The sequence below is a fragment of the Canis lupus genome, chromosome 21 (genome assembly GCF_003254725.2).
Source record: "Canis lupus dingo isolate Sandy chromosome 21, ASM325472v2, whole genome shotgun sequence".
Classification (NCBI taxonomy): Eukaryota; Metazoa; Chordata; class Mammalia; order Carnivora; family Canidae; genus Canis; species Canis lupus.
In genome coordinates, this window is record NC_064263.1 from 42,363,665 (window position 1) to 42,388,356 (window position 24,692).

The 24,692-nt window shown below is 50.3% G+C and overlaps 1 protein-coding gene across 6 annotated transcripts in view; it reads left to right on the forward strand.

Moving 5' to 3' along the window:
- NAV2 (neuron navigator 2) overlaps positions 1-24,692 on the forward strand; it is a 722,151-nt gene that overhangs the window by 386,050 nt on the left and 311,409 nt on the right. Inside the window, exon 1 of one of the 6 annotated variants that reach the window (XM_049099112.1) lies at positions 16,444-16,464. The exons of the other annotated variants lie outside the window; for them this stretch is intronic. The gene's annotated coding sequence lies outside the window, so the exon portion shown is untranslated. Of the gene's footprint in view, positions 1-16,443; positions 16,465-24,692 lie in introns of those variants that run through there. 6 annotated transcript variants of the gene reach the window in all.

Consider the following 24,692-nt stretch of genomic DNA (forward strand, 5'->3'; position numbering starts at 1 on the left):
CCAAGTCAGACACCAGCACTCAGGTCTGGGCAGCCTGTGCCATCTTGCCTTGATTCCTGAGCCTCTTCACCATCCTGAAAGTGGCCGGGGTGGGGGTGGGGGTGGGGGACCCCCTCTCCCCTGCCAAGGGTTGGACTGGAAGGTGAGGGGCCCCTACAGTCTCAGAGGAAGCCACAGGGGTACAGGGGCAGCCCCCCCTCGGAGAAAGAGCGTGCAGCAGGTGGGGCGCGCAGAAGAGGAAACAAAGGCCACACAGCCTCTTCCCCTGGCTGCCTCGCCTGTCATCACCTGCCCCCCTCCTCCCCGAGGGCCACGGATGTCCTCCCCGTGGCAGCGGCCAGGTGTGTTGGAGAACACTCGAGCCCCATCCTTCACGTAGCAGGAAGGGGGCCGGGCCGGGGCAGGTGCGGGGGTGGGGGGCCGGGGGGGGGTCCCCGAGCGGCTCCTGCCACGCAGCTTGGGGGAGTTGGGCGGGCGCGGCGGGGCGCGCGGGGAGAGGCGCGGGCTGCGGACCCGGCAGCCGCGGAGCGCGCACCCCCGGCCGCGCACGGACCCCGGGGACCCTGGGCGCGCGCGTCCCCGAAAGAGTTAAGCGGCTCCCCTGCAGCCCTCGGGCCCTCCCCGCCCCAGCGCTGCGCCGGGGGCCTCGGCGGGCGGCCCGCGGGCCGGCGAGGGGGCGGGGAGCCCGGGGCCGCGACTCCCGCCCCCGCCCCCGCCCCGGCCCCCGCCCCGGCGCGGCCCCATTGGCCTCCGCGCGGCGAGGCGCGGGCGCTCGGCCGCAGGGGGAGTTGTTGGATTTGGCGGAGGCGGGGCGGGGGCCGGGGCGGGGGCCGGGGCGGGGGGCCGGGGCCGGGGCCGGGGCGCGGGGCCCCATCCGCAGCGCGCTCGGCCGCCGGGGCGGGCGGGGATGCGCGGCCGGGCGCGCGGGGACCTGCGCGGACGGGCCGGCCGGACCTGCGGGGCGCGCGGGCAGGTGCTTCGCCGCCCTCCCGTGCCCTCCTGCTTCCCCCTCCCTCCTCGCCCTGAAGTAAGATGAGCGTGATGCTGTGGCGCTGGGAGCAGAATAACACCACCATGAAGCTGGTAAGGTGCACTGCAGACCCCTCGCCCCGGGGGGCACTGGTCCTCCCCCCCCCCCACCCCCCCCGGGAACTGCCTCCCACCGTGGAAAGCCCCTGAAATGCATTTCGTGCTTGTTGCTTCCCTTATTGTTTGGAAGCTGGATTTGAGGCTTTTTTTTAAACCGGGAAAGTCGATGTGTGCATGTGTGTGTGTGGGGGGGGGGGTGGGGGGTGGGGACGGGTGCAGTTTCTCGGGTCCCTTCCACCTCCAGATCCCCGGGGGTGCCCTGGCTGCGCTCGGGGAGGGCGTCCTGCGAGGAGGTCCGCGCCCTCCCCACCCGTCCCGGGCCCCATTGTGTGGGATACTTGGGGATGCAGGCCGGTGTTGATGCCTCTTGCCCTCTGGCTTGTTTGGGGTTTGGGGGGGGGTGGAACCCGGGAGCCCAGCTTGAATAAGCATCTGAGTCCTGTTCTCCCGCCTCTCACAATGGCTTAGTTTTCTCTCCAGCGTGCAAGAACCATCAGGCTGCAGGTACTTTTCCCTCCTCCGTTTTCAAAAATAACCGCTCACCGCTCCTGGGAGGGCTTAGGAGAGCAGCCTTCCTCTCTCTGCTCCAGGAAGCCTGACTTGTTTCTCCAGCCCAAATGTAATCAGAAGGCTCTTCTCTGGGTTTTGCTTTTGTGATTTTTTTTTTTTAATCTGATGGTCTCAAGAGGACCCTAATTCCCCATTGAAGTCCGCCAGTGCTCCGGCCAAGTTAGCTACCCACTCGGATGTCGGCTTCCTCCTGAGGAAAATGGGGCACGTTCTCACCTTGTATTGCCGCGGGTGTGAGGATAAGAAACCGTATTTGAAATTTTCCTGGCACGTAATGAGAGCTCAGTAAGGAATAGGTTATCATTAATAAGCTGGAATTCATACTGATTGTGCTCTTTAAAGATGCTACCAAAAAAGTCACAAGCCGCTACATTGAATATCAAGATGCAAAAACAAGCTCAGCTGGTTTTTCGTATAATGAACTTATTTGTTGGAAAAATGGCACCTTGCTTTTCATACTTCTTGTGTTATGTTTGGCCTGCCTAACTTAAAGCTACTATTTTACAGCTTCTTTTAATGTGCTGTAACATTAGCAGACGTTATGCACCTTTGCTGCACTATGTCAGGACTCCAGTTGCCTAATCCTTTCCTGGAATCTTTTTCCAACCAGACTGTTGTGGGAGAACCCAGAGTTTTACGCATTTTCTCTCCGAGCCACACCTGAGATGCTACTCTAGACGGTAGCAAGGGGAAAGGTGGGGCCCAGGGTGGACTAGCTAGCCTTGGGCTGCCAGATCCAGATGCTTCTGAGGAAGAGAAGAATGACTTGGCAGGCAGGGGAAATGTGGAGCAGCCCGGGGGACAGAGCTTGGTGGCAGGTGGCTGTGGCAAGGGCCGGGATGTGTCCTCATTGCTTCAATATAGCCTCCTTTTTACCCTATGGAGGGAGCTTTCCCCAGTGTGGGTCAAAGGTCAGCCTTTATTGGGTCTGTCTGGGTCTTTAGACCTGAGTCTCACTTTTCAAATTAACTGTGAGGACCACCCAAGGGTAGTCGAGGTCCACCAGACTACTCCTCTAGCCCGTGGGGGAGGGGCCCACTCCAGGTTGTACCAGGAAGCTCTGGTAGGGCAGCCCGTACTGTCCTGGTGTCCCCAGCCCCCAGGCAGGAAAGGTGATGGCTGAGTCTCTGCATTCACAGAGCCTCACGCTGAGGCCTCTGCTTTTCTGCAGAATCCTGGAGAGCATGGCCACACCATTAGATGACACATGGTTAGTTTGCCTCTCGTTTGGTCACTGACTGGCTGGACGATTTGCCAATAATCTGTAATTCATGTACTTACTGTGCGCAGAGCCCGGCGGTGCTGGGAAGCTGTGCTCCTGGGGGCGGGTGGGGGAAGGCTTCGCTCTCCGATGATCCTTGGTTCGAATTCCAGTCTGGTCACTTACTAATCTTTGAATCAGTTTTCCTCTTTCCCAGGTTGTGAAAAGATGAAATGAGAATACAGAAACAGGATCCAGCAGAGTCTGTTGAGACAGGGGTGTCTGTACTGGGAACAGCTGTTGTTTGCTTATTATTATTATTTTCCCTCCATTGTGCTGTTGGGTGAATGGTTTGGTCTTCTAATGAGCTTGGGGAAAAGAAACCTTTCTTACCTTTGAATCATGAGTGGCCCTCAGTAGGAAGGAGCTTTTTGGGAACATCTTGGAAGTCAATTGTGTGTGAATAAGCGTCCCAGAATGCAGCCGGGGGCCAGAGGTGAGTGTCTGAACTTTTATCACTGCTGCAGTTCAGTAAACATGAAGTCAGTTAACCCACAGCTTGAGAAAATTCACCATTCTGATTGAATAATGGAACCAAAGGTTTTGCTTTATCTTCTATTTTAAGGCTAATTGGATCAAAATAAGGCCAAGAGTAATTAGAGGCAAAACTTGAATCTTGGTGTCTTATCTCTGCAGGGGAATGTCAGAAATGCACCTGCCCACCTAGCGTAGAAGGCAGTAGCCAGCAGATCTTACATCTGCCCAAATCCCACCTGACAGGGTCAACTGGGCCTTTGACAGAAATGAGAGGGGCTGACTGCTCAGACCTAAAACACCCACTGGGAGGGGTAAGCTCGGGGCATACCCCCAGAGCATGACATGGGTGGTTCTGACATCCTTTTCAGGTCCCTTTCTTTTAGATCCTTCCAGCTTGGGAGGGGCAAGGAGAAGCAGTGAGGCCCCTTCTGGAACAGCTTATATCTGAGAAGCAGCAGAGCCAAAGAATGGGGAGAGAACAGGCCCTGAGAGCGGCCACCCTAGCAGCCTTACCTGCCCTGGGAACAGAGCTAAGTGTTCCAGCCAGAGAGACCTGCAGTCACAGCTCTGCTCAGGAAGTGCTATCCTGTGACTGGGCCAGTTGCATAGCCTCCTACTGTGAGAATTGGGAAGAAGTGTATTTGACAGGCGGTGCATGGTCACTCTCAGGATTGAAAGATGGCCAAGTAGTGTTGCACGTCTCCATGGATTAAAGACACAACAGAAATACTCCCGGTGTTAATTAACAGTGCTGAACTCTTGGGGGAGATTACCAGGGATTTTTTTTTTTTTTTGGCCATACTTTTCCTCATTTTCCAGATTTAGCCAATAACCATACATTGTATTTATCAAGGAAAGATAAAAAATGTTACTGCTAAAAATAATCCTATTAATAGCTAACATATGCTGAGCCTTTACTTTAAGCTTTATTCCACTTCATCGTCACCATAATCCTGTGAAGTAGAAGCTATTATTAACCCCATTATTCAGATGAGGACGTTAAGGCTCAGAGAGTTAAGTGAGTTGCCTAAATTTCCAGGAACAGAAACTTGTAGAACCTCTGCGTTGTCTGATGGCAAAGTCTGTGCTTCGAATTCTTCTATTGTAATAGCCTGGGTACATCCTGGAGAGCGGCTGGGGCTTCTGCTGAGCTCTGTATATGAGATATGAGTATGCCTATGCTGTACAGGGCTGGGTGCCTCTATCAGTTGCTACCCCCTGTGTCCCCTCTTTGCCCAGGGAGATGCTGTGATTGAAGTGGAAAGGAAAAGGGAATGCAGTGAGCAGACCTGGGTTGGATCATTGCCCCTCAGTGTCCTGGAAAACACTTAATGGGGCCCTTCCTCAAAATGAAGGAGAGAGTGGCTCAGAATGAAGAATAATTGAGAATAATGATGATCAGGGAATGTGCCTCTGACCTTTGACCTTTCCCCCCTGAGGTTGGTCAAAGACCCCCTGGGCCTGTCCCGAAGCCAGGCTAACAAGCAGATTAAAAGAGGTCAGTGGGTTAAAGGGCCCTGGCTGCCTTTCTGCAGTTACATTGCTCCCTCCCAAAGGCAAGGATGCCATGGACTCTGCGGGTCCTGGGCTCCCGGGTCCGTGTTTAACATCAGTGGTCTTACAGCTCTTCCTCATCTTTCTGTGCAGAAACTGATTCTCTTAACAACTTCTAGGTTTTTTTCTGCATAAAGCTCGTTTACCTCTCATCTGGAGGTGCTCCCCTCTTCTGCTGGAAAATATCGGTCGTTTGTACTCTCAGGGACTTGGAGAACTTTCTCCTGCTTTCCATTAATTATGACTGGCGTAGGTTTTATCCATCTCCCAGGTACTGAAATCATGTCCATTTTCTGTTAATTGCAAAAAAAGTCTCAAGAGAAGAAATTCTGTTCTTTCCTGGAGAAACCAGGTTAAAATACACAGGAATGTTTCCACGTGTATTTCTGCGGTGGGTAATGAGCCATCATAACCTTGATACACTTTTTGGAATTGAAACCAAAGCATATAAGGAAGGTTTGGGTCTGGTTAATTACTGGGAAAATAAGGACTTAAATATTGGGAAGGGAAGAAAGAAAAACCCTGAAAGTAGTAAGTGGCTTCCTTTAGATGGCATTTTGAGGGATCATTTTCCTTCATTTTGGTGTTAATGGAGACACAGAGGTTTATAATTGGTTTCTCTGGTGACGCAGCTGTCTTGCGTGGACTCAGAAAGAAAATTTCTCTTTTTCCTTTCCTCGGTTTTGTTTCTGGCTTCTGTCATATATTGCCAACCACCCAGAAGGCGTGTGTGGCTAAGCCTTAGGTCTCTCGGCTTGTTGGGTTGTCCAGGACGTGGGGACCAGACTGCCTGATGCTCCTGGCTGGTGCCACATGGGCTGTTCCCAGGGGTGGTTCTTTTTGACTCAGGTGTGGCAGATGTGACGTTCTAGGAGATGCAGCCAGGGAGACGGAGAGGCCGTGAAACGAGGTGAGGGGTTAGAATGAGTCGACAGGGGCTGATTAACCAGGGAAACAAGAAAGTGGTGGAGAGAGTTGGGAAGCCTGGGCTGTAGGAGACGGTTGTCCTTGCCACCGAAGATGCAAATGGCCTGTGGTTGTGATGCTGTGGCGTGGGACAGGAGCTAGCCCCTGCGTGAGACGGGGTCTTGGTCACGGAGAGAAGGACTGCGTGCTCACGGGGACCAGGGCAGGATCCTAAACACACCTGAATCCATAGGCAGGTGCTTCTTATGGGGATTCTTGCCAGCTCCAGTGTGTGCCCTGTCTGCAGCCGGTCCGGGGCTGGGGCTTGGTCCTCAGCCGCAGCTCCTGGCAGCTTCTCTGGCATTGTTAGGAAGTTTCCAGAATTCAGACTGCAGACTAACTTGTTCCGGGTCAGAAAGCTTTTGTGGAATCCTGCTCACTAGTGGATGAAGTCTGACCCCTCCAGGGATACGGGGCCCTCGAGGTGACAGCAGCGCCCTGAATCTTACCGCGCCGGGCCTCCAGGTGGAGGTTGTTCAGTGCAATCAGCGTGGTGGGCCCTGGGACTTCGCGCCTTCACCGCTCCCTGGGACTGAATGCTTCTTCCACTCGTCCATGTACCATCCTATCTTCCGAAGCTCAGATCAAGTCCCCTGCCCTCCGGGAAGCCCTGCCTGACCACCCCACCCCCTGGCCGGCAGCACTGCTGGCCCGCGTTCCGTCGCACAGGGCCCTAACTCCCGAGCTGTGCTGCCAGAGCCAGGTTAGGAGTATAAGCAGCCAGCCTCAGTCTCCTCCCAGCTCCACCACCTCCCGCACTGGGCCCTTGAGCAGGCTACTTCCTCATTTCTCTGAGGCTTTTTCTTTGCGATGGTGATAACTGTTCCAAACTTGGGCCTGTTGGGGGTTGCTTGATAAAATAGGTCTTTTGAGCAGCACCCAGCACATAGTAAATGCTCAATAAATGTCAGCTTTTGTTATGATGCTGCTGCTACATTCATTCATTCAGCCAGCAAGCATTGATATAATTAATGATGAAACATTTACTGCATACCAGGGGAGATGCTGCTAAACAAAAAGAAATTTTTGCCTGCCTGGCATTTATACAGGCTCCCCGCTCTATCTGAAAGTAGAGTATTCCTATGAAACCTTTCGTAAGACAAAAAAGAAAAAAGAAAAAAGCGAAGAAGCAATTATCATTAATTTGTATGGAAATTTTTTGAGTATTCCCAGATCCAAAAGACAGCGTTCTCTTAGGCTTTTCTGATACCTGAGGACATCTATCTTGCTAATAGAGACACAAAATAAATCGAGAGAGAGCACAGATGCTCACAGACACAGTTCAGAGCTGTGGGCTTGATGCTGAAACGCTTAGTTCCCGGGTAGGGAGCTCGGTGGCACCACTCGCTCCTCGGGAGAGGCACCGCCTCTGTCAGGGCTTCCTGCAAAACAAATGCAGAATGCTATTTTCAGTTTTTCCCCCTTTTTTTTTTTTTTTTTTTGTAAAAATGAAGATCCCCTTCTCATGTTGTTTTGGTTGGTGAAAACAAGTATCAGTGTAGGTGTTTCATAACAGTAAGGTGGCATAATAGGAACTCCCTAGAAGTATTTTAAAATATCTGTATTTTAGTGAAAGAATCAAATGATAAAATATATATTCCTTTTCTACGGTGCTAAGTGCTATGGAGAAAAATACATCAGGGTAAGAGGGTAGGGAGTCTGGGGGCGGTCACTATTTTACATAGTGTAGTTGAGGAGGGATTTGCTGCAATTGTGACGTGACTGTAATCATTACTATTACTCCTCAGGGAGATGTTGTAAGTATGTGCCCGTATAATTGATTATCCAAGCCAGGATACTTCTCTGAGTGGAAGGGGGCGCTATCAATAATTGCAGTGGGATATGGGTGTAAACTGGGCCTGTCCTGGGCAAAGTGAGATGCCTTGATACGTAAACTTCCTTATTCCAAATATAGAGATTGACTTAAAAGATAGTGTGGTGTCAGACAGACCTAGATTCACATCCTGGGCTCCGCTACATTCTAGCTGTGAGGTCTTGGGTGACTCCTTTCATCTCTTTACATGTCGGTTCCCTCATCTGTTATGCATATGTAATAGGGTTTTAGTGAGAATTAAATGAGGGAATGCAAGTAAAGCATTCAGTGTAGGACCTGACACCTCACAGGCTGTCAATAAAAATTCACTACCATCATTGTCATCCCCAAGGGCAAAAATTGTTCTTCCTCGTACCTTTTGCTGTGCCTGGGAAGGGGTTAGGGATGTGCAAGGTGGATTCATTAACGCAGGGGTTGGAAATTCAGCTAAGCAGTGCCCTTGGGAGGTGAGCTGACTTGACCTGCCAAATAGTTGCTTCCATCCATACTCGTAGAAAGTAAGACTCACAAGCGCTTGGGTGTTTGACTCCAAGCTCAGATAGGGGACAGCATGCGGGGGACAGCCACGGGAAGAATTAGACAGTCTGTCCAATCCAGGACTAACAATCTTGGGAAGTTACTTCAGGAAGGGGCCCACGACCAGTGGCCCCCAACAATCCACTTCACAATGGAGGAAACAGGGACCCAGAGAGATGAAATGACCTGCCCAAGGTCTCCTCGCCTGTAACCGGTTTTAATGCGTCTGCCATTACCCACCCTGCAAACGGCTGTAGCCAAGATTTGTACAGAGCAAGAGGGGAGCACTTAGAATTCCACCTGGAAAAGCCATGTTTCTCTGGAAATGGGCCACAGATGACGTAATCTTGCCGTATCCCATTACCCGGTACTCGGCTAATCTTGGTACGAAACTTGTTTTGGTGAAACTTAAGCCTGGGGAAGCCAACTAAAGTACGTTACTTTCTCACTGTTGAATGCCTCCTAGACTTGGGCTAACTTTTCATCCAAAGAGTAAGGTGATATTTCCTGAGATAGCAGTGAGTTCATGTTTTGAAATTAAATGAACTGAGTTTATTGCATCGGTTGGCTTTTTTTTTTTTTTTAATTTTATTTTTAAATGCTAACTGCCATAGTAAGTGTTCTCTCTGCCAAGTAATGTCTGGCTGCTGTATGGGGAGGAGCGGGGAGCTGTAGACACAGTAGCCTTCAGTTTTTAGAGGTTGCCTCACTGCCTCCCTTGTTACGCCCTCTTGCAAATTGAGCCACATTATGGTTCAAGGAGGACCCCTTCTGAATTAATTGATTTCTGGACCCAGGACAATTTGGGGACCAAGTAGGTTTGTTTCCCGTTGTACTTCTTGAGTACGTGCCATGTTCTCTCTTCTCTCCTGCCTTCCCAAGATGCTTATGACTCTGTAAAGGATGGCTGCCTTCCTGCCTTACGCCAGGTAAGGAGGAGAAAAGTTCTCATCCATGGACACTCTTGGACAGCAAGTTGGTCAAGAAAAGAAAAAGAGCATGAGTATAATTAGATAATGTTAGGAGTTTGGAGTTTGGTGCATTATCCTTTCACTTAATTCCTGGAAGTTTCCAGTATTATAAGACTATGCAGATTGATTTATGAGTCAAATAGGCTTCTTCAAGGAGGCTGTTGGAGAACACTAAGGAGACCATCTATGGTGCAGTTCCAGGATGTTTCAGGAGCTAAGCCCTATTGATTTTGTCTTCACAGTAGCTGCTGTGGATAAACAATCCCACTTTCCATGCTACCCCCTTGCTTTCAGCCTACCTTGACTCTCTGCAGACACCCATTAAAGCATAAGCCCTGGTTGGCAGGTGGGAGGATGGTGGTGGAGGGAGAGCAATTGACTCTCCATCATCCCCACCACAGCACCTGGCACACATTGTGTGTTCAGCGAATGGGGCAGTTCTAACCTCACCATTCTGATGTGTCAACATAATGGAAAGTTGAATCACGTAAAATGCTGGGTTGTTTGTTGTAAGGTTAATGAAATAACTCGAGTGGGTCTGAGCAGTCACTGGCAGGGGTCTCTCGGATGTTGGTTCAAGGTGCAGTCTGGCTCCCTGGCAGTAGAGGTCCACTCCAGATCCAGTGTTGGTTGAGTGTTTCTGCGTTTGTAGCTGCTTGGGATGTCTAAGGCAGTGGCAGTTATTCTAGGAGTTTCCCCGCTGTGCTGGCTCCTGGGTGGCTCCCCAGGTAGATTGGGCCCGGGAAATACAAGGGATGTGGAGATCCGCCTTGTACCTTCCAAGGAGGAGAGAGTGGTCGTTTCCCTGTCTCCCCTTCCTTCCCCTCCACCCTCCTTTATGATGCACACACACAGACACACACATGCACATAACACAAGATCTTGACTTACTGTCATCAGAAACTGGGGTTCTGGACTGAGGTCTGGAGCAAATAACCAGGCCTTTAATATTGGAAGTCAAGCTATCATGAAGTCAAGCTACTGTCAACTATCTCTGGCTTTTACTGTGTGTCCCCGGCTCGTAGTTACTGATTGAAGGTGAGGTACTATATGTGAGGTATAGCTGTGCTTTGGCAGCAGAGGAGTGTGGGGGTCTGATTGATTCTGATAGTTAATGTTGCATTAGGAAGAAGAAACACTGCAGCCCATTCCACCTGTCCCTGTTTCAATTTCATGGCCTGAGACTGTTGGAGTGGTGGTTTCACAGTTGCTCCAGGTTGTCAGCTTTTGGTGTGTCCTAGGTGCTGGGTTCAGTTCTGAGGAATGCAGAGATGATGGAGATGTCCTAGCTTTCCTCCTAGGGTTTATGCTTTGGTGGGCTTCTCTCGATAGAGTAAGTCAAAGCTAAGGTGTTGGCATGGGAGAGGCATTCTTTGGGCAGGAGTCTTGTGGAGGCAGAGTCGACAGGGCTGGCCCACTGATGGTCACAAACAAGGAGTGGGGTTTAAAGCTTCCGGAGATTCCCCTAGCCTGGGGAATTTGGACTGCGGCAGTGTCACTGAGAGGAGCCAGAGAGCCAGGAGGACCAGGTTGGAAAGACAGGGGATTGAGACATTACGGGTTGGTTTGGCAGGACCATGCTAGAAGTTATTTATATCATTTTTCAGGTTTTACTGAATGCTCATCTAAACTGTGGTCCAACCCATGCAGGAGGATGGGAATGCGACATAAATCAAAACTGAGCCCTCATCCCTTCTCTTTCCTGGGGACAGAGACAAGTGGCCTTTATTCACCTCGTGAAGCACCTTATAACTCCCCAACTCCAGCACTTGTGATAAATTTTAGAGAATATGACTCAGGTCCGAGTCCAAAGGAAGGCTTCCTGCCTTCTCTCCCACGCATGGGTCACAAGGTCGAGCTAATGTCACCTGCCACCTGGGCTCCCAGGTGGACGTGCTAAACAGAGAAGAAAAGAGGGCCAGGGGTACCTACGCTCCAGAAGTGAAGGAGACTGCAAGGAGCCTTTGCTCTAATTCCTGCCTTTGAACCCCGCTTAAGAGTACTGATCTTTGCCAGGTCAGATTAGATGCCGCATCTCCCATGGCGGGTGGAGAGGGAAGCCAGAAACACAGAGGGTGCTTCCTTCTTCGGGGAATCCAAGAGGGGTCTTGGGAAAGAGGGAAGATGGAGAAGGTCCTCAACAGGCTCCCTGCCTTCAAGTTCTTAACAGACCAGCCGGGGAGGCCGGACTGACACAGGGGGAACACTTGTACAAATCATCGAGCCAGAGCTGTGTGCCAGCTACTCGCATGCACAGGGAGGCTGTGTTCCGGGGAGCTGTGGTCTGAGGCGGGACCTAGTGATCCTCCAGAGGGTGTAGATGAAGTGCTCCAGGAGATCAGAGGGAGACAGCCTGGATCGTGCCTGGATTCTGGAAACCAAAAGAACTTGGTCCAGATCATTACTTGACTCGCCTAGGCTTCAGTTTCTGTGTCTGGAAGGTTGGTGGAATCTTTTCTTGCCAAGAATGTCAGAAATCTTAAAGAGCTATGTGTGTGATAACATGACGGCATACCTACAGAGGGGCTGGCACGTAGCAAGTGCTGGAAAAGTCGGACTTCCCTGACTTCAGACACGGCCAGGGTGGGCGTCCTTAGGGGAGCCTCGCACATCTCGGACCTGGTGCTGGGCTTGCAGAATGAGCAGGATTTGGAGCAGGAGAAAGGAAGGGTTGCCAATAGGGTGAGTGGCAAGTGTAAAGACTCACATTTTCTTGATTTTATGAAATTTCTCTCACAAGTTAGCAGGAGAGAGGATTATGAATAAGACCACCTGGTTCTCTGAGCTCAGAGATAGAGGCCTCGCTGTCTTCTCCTCAAAGGACCCAGGATACTGGTCTCGCTTTTTTACCTTCTCCATTCTGAGCAGTGCGGTTCCAAGGACGATTTAACACGAATATTTCAAATTTCATATGTCCCAGATGTGGGGCTGAGTAAGCCCCTCCGACCATCTCCGTACCTCGCTCTTTGCACTTCTGTAAGCCAGGCGTTCTCAGCCTCCGCACCGTGCACATGTGGGGCCCAGTAAGTATTTGTCGTTGGGGGCTGTTCTGGGCATTGTGGGATGTTTAGCAGCATCCCTGGCTTCTTCATCCCTACTAAATATTACAGAATATTATAGAATATTTTTTTTAAATTTATTTATGATAGTCAGAGAGAGAGAGAGAGAGGCAGAGACATAGGCAGAGGGAGAAGCAGGCTCCATGCACCGGGAGCCCGACGTGGGATTCGATCCCGGGTCTCCAGGATCGCGCCCTGGGCCAAAGGCAGGCGCCAAACCACTGCGCCACCCAGGGATCCCAGAATATTATAGAATATTATAGAATATTTAGTAGGCCTCTAGTGGGGATGATCAGAAGTGATTCCCTGAGTTTCCGGATGTCCCCTTAGGGGGCAAAATCACTGCATGTTAGAACCACTGCAGCAACGAGCCTTGCCATTTCCCAGCTGCTCAAGCCAGAGCTGCGTCTCTCCCTGGACTCCTCGATTCCTCCTTTTCCTACACACCTTCGTTCCAGTAGGTGGTACTTCTGTTTGCACCTCCCCAGCGGGTCTCAAGCTGGACCACTTCTCGTTTTCTCTGGGACAGGACACCATCATCTTCAACCTCAGAGAGCTTCGGTGGTCTCCTAACAAGTCCTCATAGTCTCACTATTGTCTGCTTTCAGTCCAATGTCTGTGGAGTACCCGAGGGGTGACAAAAATAGAAATGGCGCCACTTGGCGTTCCTGCTTCAAGTACATTTCAGTGGCTTCACTTTCCACAAAGAATAAAACCCTAACTCTTCGCCGTGGCTTAGAAGACCCTATACTATCTCCTTTGCCTCTTCTCCTCTCTCTTCTGTATCCTCTTAGCTTGCTCGCCAGCCTCCAGCTGCACCGTCTTGCCTTGAACTCACCAAATCTTTCCCTTCCCTCCTAGGAGTGCACCTAGACTATCACCTTGGCCTGAGTGCTCTTCCCACTTTTCATATGACTGGCTCTTTCCCATCCGTTAGAACCCAACCTAGTGGAGCTCCTTCATAGAGACCTTCCCTGGCTTGTCCAGCTAGTCTCATGTAGGAGTGTCTTCTCCAAAATCTCAGTCCCTTGTTTTTTCCTTCAAACATCTCTCCTTCATCAGATTGCTGGCCCCCATGAAGGCAAGAATCCTGCTTAACTGCTTTTGAACATGTCTCCACTACCAGGCACAAGATAGGTGCCCAATATGTGCTGACTAAATAAACGAATTAAGAAAGAGAGATGCCATTGATCTTATAAAAAATTATTCACGAGAGACACACAGAGAGAGGCAGAGACAGAAGCAGGGGGAGAAGCAGGCTCCCTGTGGGGAACCCAGTGCAGCCTGGATCCCAGGACCCCGGGATCACGCCCTGAGCCGAAGGCAGATGTTCATCCACTGAGCCACCCAGGCGTCCAGAGATGCCATTAATCTAGTTTAAAATTGGTAACAGCACATCTCTGGAATTAGACTTCTGATAAAATAAGTAATATGCCAATTTTCTTCTTGGAACCTCTCAGGACTGTCAGCAAATGCCTGATAAAGAGTAACTGCCAAAGAAATAATCTTTGAATAAGTGAATCAATCACTCATTCTTACATGAAGCATTTATGTAATAAATGTCACGTGAATACGTAATGATGAACATAAACAGACTTTAAGCAAGTAGTCGAAACCCCAAGGTCATTCTTCGACCTTCTCAGACCTCTATAGGGAAGGTTTGATCCCCCATCCTCATGCCTAGCTGCAAGTCTAAGGCACTGAGGCTATTTTCAGGCATTATTCAGCCAGAGTGTACAAATGGCATACTACCTGGCCCCTAGTACATGATCAATGCGTGTTTGTTGACTTGAGTTGAATCATCGAGGCACTGACGAAAAAGAGAAGAGAATTAGGTGAGTTTTTATATAGGGAGGCGTACTTATGTCTTGCCTTGGAAACAAATCAGGAACTCAGCAGGTCTTGATGAGAGCCAGGCAAATTTCATATCCCTGAGAGTTTACTATCCAAGGGGAGAGAGATGCAGACTTTGGAGAACAGGATAGCATATACATCTACTAAGCAGCAAAGTACTATTTTGAGTATCTTCTGAGTTGCTTTGAATTAGTATTAGGGCTTTTTTCTCTTCTTTCTGGACCAGACTCTCAGCCGTAAGAAGCATGGAGAAGTAATGAAGATTCTTTACATTCTCAGACTGCTTTCTGGGAATCCTGCAAAGTCCCGACTTCTTCTCTGATTACTCTTCTCATGGCTGAGTTCAAGAGCATTTTGCAAACCCGGACTTTGAATCTGGGAAAATGCTTTATGGCCATTTTTATGACCTCAAAGCAACCCACTAAGGCAAGTTATTTCCCTGTCTTTGCCAAAGGGGAAAAACCAAGAGTCTGGTAAATTGCCCAGGATCTCCCAGCCTCAGATGCTCACTTGTGGGCCGGCCCTCATACACGCGGCCGCTTGCCGGCTCCTTCCATCAGACGTGCTTTGGCTGCTCTGGGAAGGGCCTGTCAGCAACCTCAGCCCACATTTCCATGGACCTCATGGTCTTCCTCAGGAAGGGGGGAAGGCCCATTCCAGAGAACCATATACTGTTAAAGCTGTAAGTCTTCAGGGCAAAGTTCTAATCCAAACCAATCCTTTATACTTGGGCCAACTGAAATCCAGAGAGGAAAAGTGATTTGCCTAAGGTCACAGCCCAAAGTCTCCTGACTTCCAGCCCAGCGCGTTTTTGATTCCAACACAGTTGTCTCTTATTAGAAAAGTGTTCTCAGCACCCACGAGTTTCATTCTTAGGGGCAGGATGGTGTAGTGAGCAGAACAAGGGTTGGTTTTTTTTTTTTTTTTTGTTTTTTGTTGTTGTTTTTTGTCTTTTGGGAGGTAATTAGGGCACTTTGGGCAATGGTTAAAGCAAGGCCTGCCTTGGCTCCTGTTCCAGCCTAGCTGTTGACCATGTGACCTTGCGTAACCCATCTGGACCTCAGTCATTCTCCTCTGTGAAATAGGGATAATTGTGATATTGTGTACTGCCCCATGTGCTGAGGAGTAAATGGATTAATATACCTAAGGTCTCAGAAAAACACTTGGCACAGTGTAAGGGCCACAAAATATTCTTGTCACCGTGTGAATCCCAGCCGCACGCTGACTGTGTGACCCTGGGCAAGTTATCTGACATCTCAAGAGGCTCAGATTCCCCCTCCGTAGGAATAATTCTGGCTCTGCAGGATTGGTCAGTAGATTTGAGGTCGCACATATGAAGGCACCGGCCCGTATAGGAGGTGCTGATCAAGGGCCGGATCTCTTACTGCTTCCCTAGGGGTGAGGATGCTGAGCTTGTGGGTGGTCCTCACAGCGTCTGCCACCGGGTGGGTGCCTAAATTGCTCCTTTTTCTGTTTGTGAAAGAGAGGGGCTATTAGAGTTGGATCTGCTGCTGCTTCCAAGGAAGCCCTTTCACTTCAGTGACATTTGTTTAAAAAGTACTTCTATTTTCTATGAGTGAACAGGCACTGAGCACTTGCGAGGCGGCAAGCCCTGTTAACTGTTCCTTTACATGCATCATCTCATTTACTCTGCACGACAGCTCGGTGACATCAGTGCTGTTGTTATCCACACTGTATACATAAGATACTGAATCCCCAAAGATAGTGACTTACCCTGAGTCCCATCCCTAGTGAGAAGGGGAGCCACAATGATTGACCCCAGATCAATCTGGACTGAAAAATCTGTACCCTTCACCACTCACTGCTAGGAACCGTGCCAGGCCCTGGTGGCAGATGAGGCCCGCAGGGGTTGACGGTACTCATACCAACGACACCAGAGGAGGATGGAGCACCCCTCCCGGGTTAACCATTACCACCTCACCGGCTGCCAGATGAAGAGGGCATGGCAAAGGAACCCCTCCCCTTGCCTTCCCACCCCACCCCACACACTGCATGCACCAATCTGCTGCAGCCTGTGAGCGTGTCAAGCCCGCCAAGTTCCCTTCCTGGCCAGGTGCAGAGCTCGTGGGAAGCCGATGTTGGCATGGCAGGTCTCCACACCCCGCACTAGGCAGCAGGAAGCGGTGCCTGGAGCCTCTCAAAGGACCACCTTAATCTGCAGAGAGACCCCATCCCTTTGCGGTTGGTGAATGCACACAGTAGCAGAGTTGGGGATGCTGTAGAGTTCTTTCTTTCCCTTAGAAAGAGTTTCTGAGTGAGAACATCCGTGACTCGTCACCTTTCTTAAGCTCGGTAAGTGTTTGGGGGCAAGCCAAGTGGTTGGGATAGAAGCTGGGGCTGCGTCCATCCAGAGAGCAGGCCCCCAGGCCTCCTGGAGGAGAGTCGGGCTGGGAAGAGCAGAGCTGTGGCGGTGCTTGGTAGGTGTGGCAAGCATATGGGAAATGGGATCGACTCCACGTTTCATCTCTGCTGTGCGCCGATTACCTGGATCTGGGCCTCATTCCCTCTCCTCTAGAATGGAGATGGCCAGTCCTTCCCACCTATGATTTCTCGTGGAGTTCTGGAAAGGCCTTATGTGAGCAGAGATGCTAACACGGTGCTGAGCCCATAGGAGATGCTTTGCAGGTGTTCGTCCTCTCCTGCCTTCTCTGTATAGCCCTGCTGCTGGGCCCCCATGAGGGAAGGACCACCATGGGCATGGGGTGGGGGGACCTGTTTTTCACATGTACACATGGCTAATTCGTAGACCTAAATGGTGGCAGGAGGTGATTCAATTCAGAGAATGAAGGGAGAGCCTCCTTTCCTGCCGGTCTCCCTAACACACACATACTTAGGTCCAGGTCTCAGGCTTGAGGAACACCTAAGTCCTGACACTTCTGTCTGCCCTCAGCCTCTCTCCTTTCCTCTGGAAGTCCAAGCCCTTGCTCCCGGGGGGATTTGGTTTGAAGCCATGGAGAGCATGGTTCCGTCTTGGTGCCAAGCCCAATCCTGTGGTCTGCTGCAGGGGGCAGCAGTCCGTTTATATTTATTTATTTATGATTTATTTTAAATATTTTATTTATTCATTCATGAAAGACACACAGAGAGAGGCAGAGACAGAGGCAGAGGGAGAAGCATGCTCCATGCAGGGAGCCTGATGTGGGACTTGATCCCAGGACCCCGGGGTTATGCCCTGGGCCCAAGGCAGATGCTCAACTGCTGAGCCACCCAGGCATCCCAACAGCACTCCTTTTAAATAAGAACAGTGGTCCCTTTTCTAGGACCACCAAAGACTCAAGCTCTACCGTCTGGCATGCACGCCAGGCGTCAGGAAGGATGGAGTAAATAAAGCCTCCGCTCCTCCTTGCTGCCACCCCTCTGCTGCTCTCTGAGGAAGCTGGGAAGCAAAGGCCTTCTCTGCAAGCTTGCCAGCTGCTATGGAACTCAGCCTCTGTCGGGATGCGGGCTCTGGTTTATGTCTCCCTTTGGGACATCTCTTCTTTATTCAGGACTTCCGGCCTCATTAATAGGTACCTTTAATACTCTTATCTCAGCACGCCTTCTGGGTTTACTGAAGCATAATGCCAGAGCACATTCCTCCCTGGAAGTTACAGTTTGTTCTGGGGAGGTTTCAGGCTCTTGACTTTGAAACCACAGAGTTGGACTGGGCTCAGGTTATGGTGGGGGGGGAGGCAGAGGAAGACAGGGTGCTTATTTCTGAGTGAGCCGTTTTTCTTGGATAAGGATGGAGATGCTGCCTTGAGCTTGTCCGAATGCATGTCTTATATGCCAATCGGTGATTGCTACACGTGAAGGCGTATGTTGTTCATCTCTGCTTCCAGAATTAGTGGCTGTATGTCTATTCCATTTCCCTCTCACGATGATTGAGTTTAGGAAAGGCGACCAACTCAGCCGAGTCCTAATTTATTCTTTCAGGAAGCTTTGATTCCATGCGCAAGTGTGCCCAGTCTTTCCTGGTTGTTTTTTCTCACTTTCTGTGGTCTCCACTACCATCACCTGGCCCAAGTCCTCTTGCACCTGGACTGTTCCACTAGCCAAGTACCTGGGCTGCCTGCATCCAGTCCTGACCCCAACCCTCCATCCAGTCTTCCCACGGGTGGCCAGAGTGACCTTTTGAAAACTTAGATCATGGTTGTTCCCTGTTTAAACCTTCCCGGGACTGCCCATTGCATGTAGACCAAACTCCAACCGCACCATCACGGCTTGGGAGGGCCCACGTCATCTAGCCCCTACTTGCCACCTGATGTTGTCCCATCTTACCTTTTTTTCTTTGTGGGCAGGCACCGGGGATTCCTTTCTGTTCTTTTTTTTTTTTTTCTTCTTCTTCTCTTTTTTCCCTTCTGTTCTTTTCACAATTCCTGGCTCTTTGCTACCTCCAAGCCTTTCCCTTGGCTGTTCCCTTGCCCTGAATATTCTCACCTAGCTCTTCACATGATGCTTCCTTCTCATCTTATCATCAGAAAAGTCTCCCTGACCCCCTAATCACTCATCCACTACCTCATATCACTCTCTGTCCTTCCCTCATAACACTCCATGTACACTGAAATGGTCTTTTATAAAGGCCTTAGCCTGTTGATCATCCATCTCACACAACTTGTAGGTAAGTTCCATGACTTGAGGGACATGTCTGATTTCCTCCTGAATTCCTGGTACCTAGTGCGATATCTGGTCCAGAGGTGGGGCCCCAAAATATTTGTCAAATAACTGAACAAGCAGGCAAACTACTTGAGCAGGGTCTTCTGAAATGGAACACCTGTGTTTGGAGTTGAAGGAGGCTTCCTTCTTACCTCCCCCAAGCCAGCAAGGCTTCCTCCCCCTACCGACTGTTAGGATCCTACACCAGGTATACTGTGGTTACGTTGGTTATATTGGGTTGCGGTATCTTTCTGATATTGTGTTTCTCGCGTGCTTTCTGAGGTCCTAGTTTTGTGGATAGGCTTTGTGGCTGCTGAAGAGCCCAACTCAGTTGCTGTCTGTAGCAGGTGTGGCCCTGCCCTCCAAAAATTCATGGTGAGCCAAGGTGTTATTTATAGGGAGGATAGCAGCTATTTCTCCGGAAGACATTTTCCCTGATCCAAACATATTCTAGGATGTGATTTGTGACATCTCTGCTAAAAATGACTGTGGTAGACCCACAAGGAATTTGGTCTTATCCTGCGCTGTTGGTGGTGAGTCACTTCCTTGGCATTGTTTCTAGCCTTTTCTCTTATTCCCTCTTATGCTGAATTGGGGGGGAACCCTAGTTGCCAGTAGCATCTTCATGGCATGGCTTCCCATGCAGGGAAAGTCACCCACTTCCTTTCCCTTTTATGATTGTGAATCTGCATCCTGGAGCTCCCTTAGCTCCGCAGCCATAACTGTGGCTAAGGAAGTCGGCCATCGCCTAGTACTACTTCTGTTTAGTGCCAACCACACGCTAACACAGCTATTGTTTCCTGACTTCTTTGGAAGCCACATCCTAAAAAGAGAGCTAGTCCATTTGCATTCCACGATGGGCACCCCCATTTCAGCTTTAGTGTGTGTATGTGTGTGTGTATCTCTCCTTCGTTTTGTCACATCTGGTAGGAACTGGAGAAGCCCATGAGTCAGAGAATTGCCCAGAAACTTCTGATCCCCCTCTCTATACTAGAAGGAAAGGCAGGAGGCTGTATGTTTCAGCCTCAGTGTCATTTATGTTTATGATTATTCATAAGGACTCAAACAGGTGTAGGTATTTTTATTTTTTATTTTTTATTTATTTTTTTTAGGTGTAGGTATTTCTAAAAAGAGTATATCCAGATACCCATGTTTCACTGTTAACATTCATTTATTCGAATAATTTATTTTATTTTTTTAAAGATTCTATTTATTTATTCATGAGACAGAGAGAGAGGCAGAGACACAGGCAGAGGGAGAGTCAGGCTCCCTGCAGGGAGCCCAATGCGGGACTCGATCCTGGGACTCCGGGATCATGCCCTGGGCCAAGGGCAGACGCTCAACCACTGAGCCACCCAGGTGTCCCATTCAAATAATTTATTGCGTATCTTTTTCCTCCCCCCAACTCTAGGAAAACACACACACACACACACACACACACACACACACACACTGCATTTAGAGAAGTAAGTTCAACTAAAAACAACCATTGAAATGAATGATTTAGGGATCCCTGGGTGGCGCAGCGGTTTAGCGCCTGCCTTTGGCCCAGGGCGCGATCCTGGAGACCCGGGATCAAATCCCACTTTGGGCTCCCGGTGCATGGAGCCTGCTTCTCCCTCTGCCTGTGTCTCTGCCTCTCTCTCTCTCTCTGTATGTGACTATCATAAATTAAAAAAAAAAAAAAGAAAAAAAAATGAATGATTTAATTTAGATGGTGTCGTGCTTCCATCTGCCCTCCTCAGTACCCTGTGGAGGAAGCAGGCAGGTTCACTGGCTGCCTTTCCCCGGGCACAGGGGTGAAGCAAATGGGGTTCACTCACCTGCCCCTCCGTCTGCAAATGGCTATCGAAATTCCTCACTTCATCCAACCGTCTTCCTCTAAGAGCTCCCAAAGAGAAGTGGGACAGAACAGTATTTAAAATGAATTGCAAACATTCTCCGAGCTTTCTCATACTATCCTGATAAGCCAAGTAGATTAGATATTTGAAATTCCCCGGGAAATATATTTTGTAAGATTTAAGTCTGTGTCACTCAAACATCATCATTCTTACACCATAGTCCTATGTCCGACTCCTGGCTTCAGCTCAGGGCGTGATCTCAGGGTTGTGAGATCGAGCCCCACGTCAGGCTCCACACTCAGTGTGGGGTCTGCTCGAGATCTCTTCCTCTCCCTCTGCTCCTCCCACTCATATGCTTTCTCCTTCTCCCACTCAAATAAGTAAATCTTAAAAAAAAATACCTGGTTCAGATGCCTACTCTGCTACTTTGTGTTTGGTGCTTATGGTATTTGGGAGACTTGCTGAGCTTCTCTGAGCACCTGTCTGCTCCTGTGCGGAGTCAGGATAACAGTGCTGACCCTCACCTGGTTGTTGTCAGGTGAGGCCATGTGTGGGCTTGGATATGGTAGAGTTCTGGAAATAGTTGTCACCTTCCCTTTCAGCTTTCTGGGACTTGTGGGAGGTGGTTCTGACCAGCTGAAAGCCAGTTGGTGTGAACCTGGTCCTAATGATTTAGCCGCTAGAGCTTTCCTCTCCTATTTAGTGGTCCTGCCCTGATTCCCTTCATCGGGTCCTGGCACAGGCCCTAGGGTAGACAGATATGTTCCAGACCCACCCAGGAAAAGGGCTGGTGAGCCAACCCTGCAACATTGCTACCTCCCAGTGAATAGGAGCCCACAGCAAACGCCAGTCAATGGTGTTTGAGTTCATCTAGCAGGTGCACCGTATCCACTCGGTCCACTTACAATGTGTCTCTTATTTCCTGTCATAGACAATGTGCTCTCCCTTCTCAGTTGAGCGAAACCTTGGGCCGGGAGCTCCTTGACCACTCCCACCTCTCTGCCAGTGCGAAGAGCTTGAGGCTTTTGCAGTTCTCCAAGCATCTGGCCTGCCTTAGCCAGATGACATTCGGAATTTTAATCTTCCAGTTATGGGTTTTCATAAATCTGGTTTGAAATCATCACTGCCAGTCACATCTGCTGTGGGAAAATGGCTTGAAAGAGACACAGGGAGAGGCCGGTTTGCGCGTGTGTGGGGATGACCCGAGAGTGCACGGGGCCTGCTGGGAGGGAGGCTGTGCATGGCGAGGTGGCACTTGTTTCTGACTGCGGATCAAGCCCTGCTTTAGGGTAACTCTGCTTTGGAAGCCCCCACCGGGGCTTTGGGATCGCAGACTCGCACTGTGCCAAGCACTGTGGTGGGTGCTTTACCTACGTTATCCCTCCGTTCCCTTCCCATGACACCCATTGTCTAGGGAGAGAAACGCTGAGGTTCAGATCTTTTAAGTGACTTGCCTGAGATTACCGAATGGGAGGTGGAGAGGGGATTTTCCAGTATACCTGTCTGCCTCCCATTAATTTACGGAAGCAAAACCCCCAAATCCATAGATCTGGAACATGGGGACTACCTGGGTGGATAGAGGTTAAGGCAGGAGGGGTGAGCACAACCTGGGCCTTGACTTTGCCAAGGGCTTAGGAGTAGTTGGGACTTCATCTTGAGGGCAATGGGATGCCTTGAGGGCAATGGGATGCCTTGATACACGTGTGTGTCTACGTGCATTCATGTCTGGGTATGTGTTTTCACAGGAAAGTGACATGAATCCACTTTAGCAGTTATTCATGGCCTGCTCAGTGGCAGAGAGGTGCTAGTCCCTGTCCCCTTCCTGGTCATCACCACTGAAAGCATTCTTATGCACATGGGAACTCTCAGAGAGTCCACTGTTAGGCCTGCAAGGACCCCAGGGATCCTAAGCCCCCTGGTGGGGGGAACCTGCCAGTATGGAATATTTTTATGGCATCTAGAAAGGTGACGAAGAGTACAGAGGACATTCCAGATTACAGATCTTCACTGAATCCGTTCTGTAAATACCCAGACTGCTGTGTCCCTGTCCCCAAAACCCTGCCATGAAGCAGCAACCCCAGGCGGTTGGAGCGAACCAGCCAGTGGGTCTCAGTGTGGGCAGTGTGCGATTTGGAATCAGTGGCCCTTTGCAGTGAATCTGGTGCCTGCCAAGACTGGCCACCTTGCGTGCTGGGCAGCAGCTGGCCAGGACATCTGCTGTACTGGTGTGGGGAGCGGGGGGCTAGGGGAATCCCTTGAGCTTCAGAAAGCCTATGGCCTGCCTCTGCCAGGACAGCCCAGCATTTGCTTGTTCTCCTACAGAGCTTCTGCAAACTGCGAAGGGACTGGAGTCCCAGACACTGCAGCAGCGCCAGCAGCAAGGAGAGAGGGCAGGTGTGTGGGTGCTGTTCAGGCCCCTTCCTTTGCCTTCTCCATGCTTTATTCCACATATATTGGCGAGAGCACCAGAGCCCCGAGAGACTCTACTTTGTGAGGACCCATGTGACTTTCAGCAGCCAAGAGGAGGCCGGAACATGCTCCTTTTCAGGAGAGTAATTTGATGGAGAAATTGTTTTCACTGCCTGCCCCTGGGTTTCAGCCCAGAGCCTCAAACTTGGATAAAAGAGCATATCTTGGCAGCTTCCCGGAGCCCAGGGGAGCCCCTCATCTTTTGCTAAACTGACACACTTTGTTTCATTATTGCAGATGTGACCTTAGCGATGGTTTTATAGTGCTTCCCCCCCAACCACCACCATCACCCCTGCTGCACCTCCGTCCTCCCCACAGCGAGACTGAAGTCCCCCCCCCCCCCCGCCCCAGAATCAGGTGTACTGTCCTCACTGGCAGTTCTGTACAGAGTGTGGTGCTGGGCCCACTTGCGATAAGCCTGGGCTGTGTGTGTCCTCTGGATGTCTCAGCACTTGGGGGTGCCCACAGCTCCGCAAGGGAAAAAGAAGACTGCAGTTGGTTTCCAGGCAAAGCTGCCCCCTTGCTGGGCACACCTGTAGGTTTTATAGGTGTTAGCAAGTCCCCAGGGCTTGAGAAGCAAGAGAAGTTTCCATTTTCCACCTCCCCCAGAAAGGATGAGCCTTTCTGCACACACTAAGCTCACGGCCTAACAGTGGACTCTCTGAGAGTTCCCGTGTGCATAAGAATGCTTTCAATCCACCACCAGGAAGGGGACGGGGACTAGCACCTCTCTGCCACTGAGCAGGCCATGAATAACTGCTAAAGTGGATTCATGTCACTCTCCTGTGAAAACACATACCCACACACGAATGCACGTAGACACACACGTGTATCAAGGCATCCCATTGCCCTCAAGATGAAGTCCCGAATCACATGTAAAGTAGCTCTTCTTCCCATTTCTACAGAGACACCCTGAGACCGGCCCAGTCAAGTCCTTTCCTGACCAAATTGTTTTACTCTGAAAGTCCGGGCCCTGACCTGATCTGAAACCCAGCTATCCTGGGGTGTAAGTTTAGTGTGACTCTAGCTTGGTGGCTTGGAGGTTCCTTGTCTTACGTAAGAGGGTGAAAAGGAAGGAGAACAGATGTCTGTGTGTGTCTGCGTGCGTGTGTGTATACGTGCATTCGTGTGTGTGTACGTGTCCTTGGGAATCTTTTGTGCATTCACTGTACGGCGAGGAGCACAAGAGGGTGTGTGGGAGAAAAGCTGGGCTGTCCACACAGCTGGCATCCCAGGCTGATGTCTCGTGTTGGGTAGGGGCTATTTAAGCTCTCGGCTTCAGAAAATTTCCCCGCCTTAGACAAAGCACGGGGCCAAGTGAACATTAGAGTCTCACCCAGCACCCACACATATCCCATAATTAGTGTCTGTGTTTCCTCACGGAGTTACGAGGACTGAGAATTTCAGAAGCACAAAGGGGAACTTTATTTTTTCAGGGAGTTTCTTTTTCTTTTTCTTTTTTCTTTTTTTTAACCCCTGAGGTAACCTTATCGTTTATTTTTCCTTGTCTGATTGCAATCTCCCTGGTCGCTGACAGTTCGCCTTTGAAACGAGTCCGCTTTGATCAGGGATATG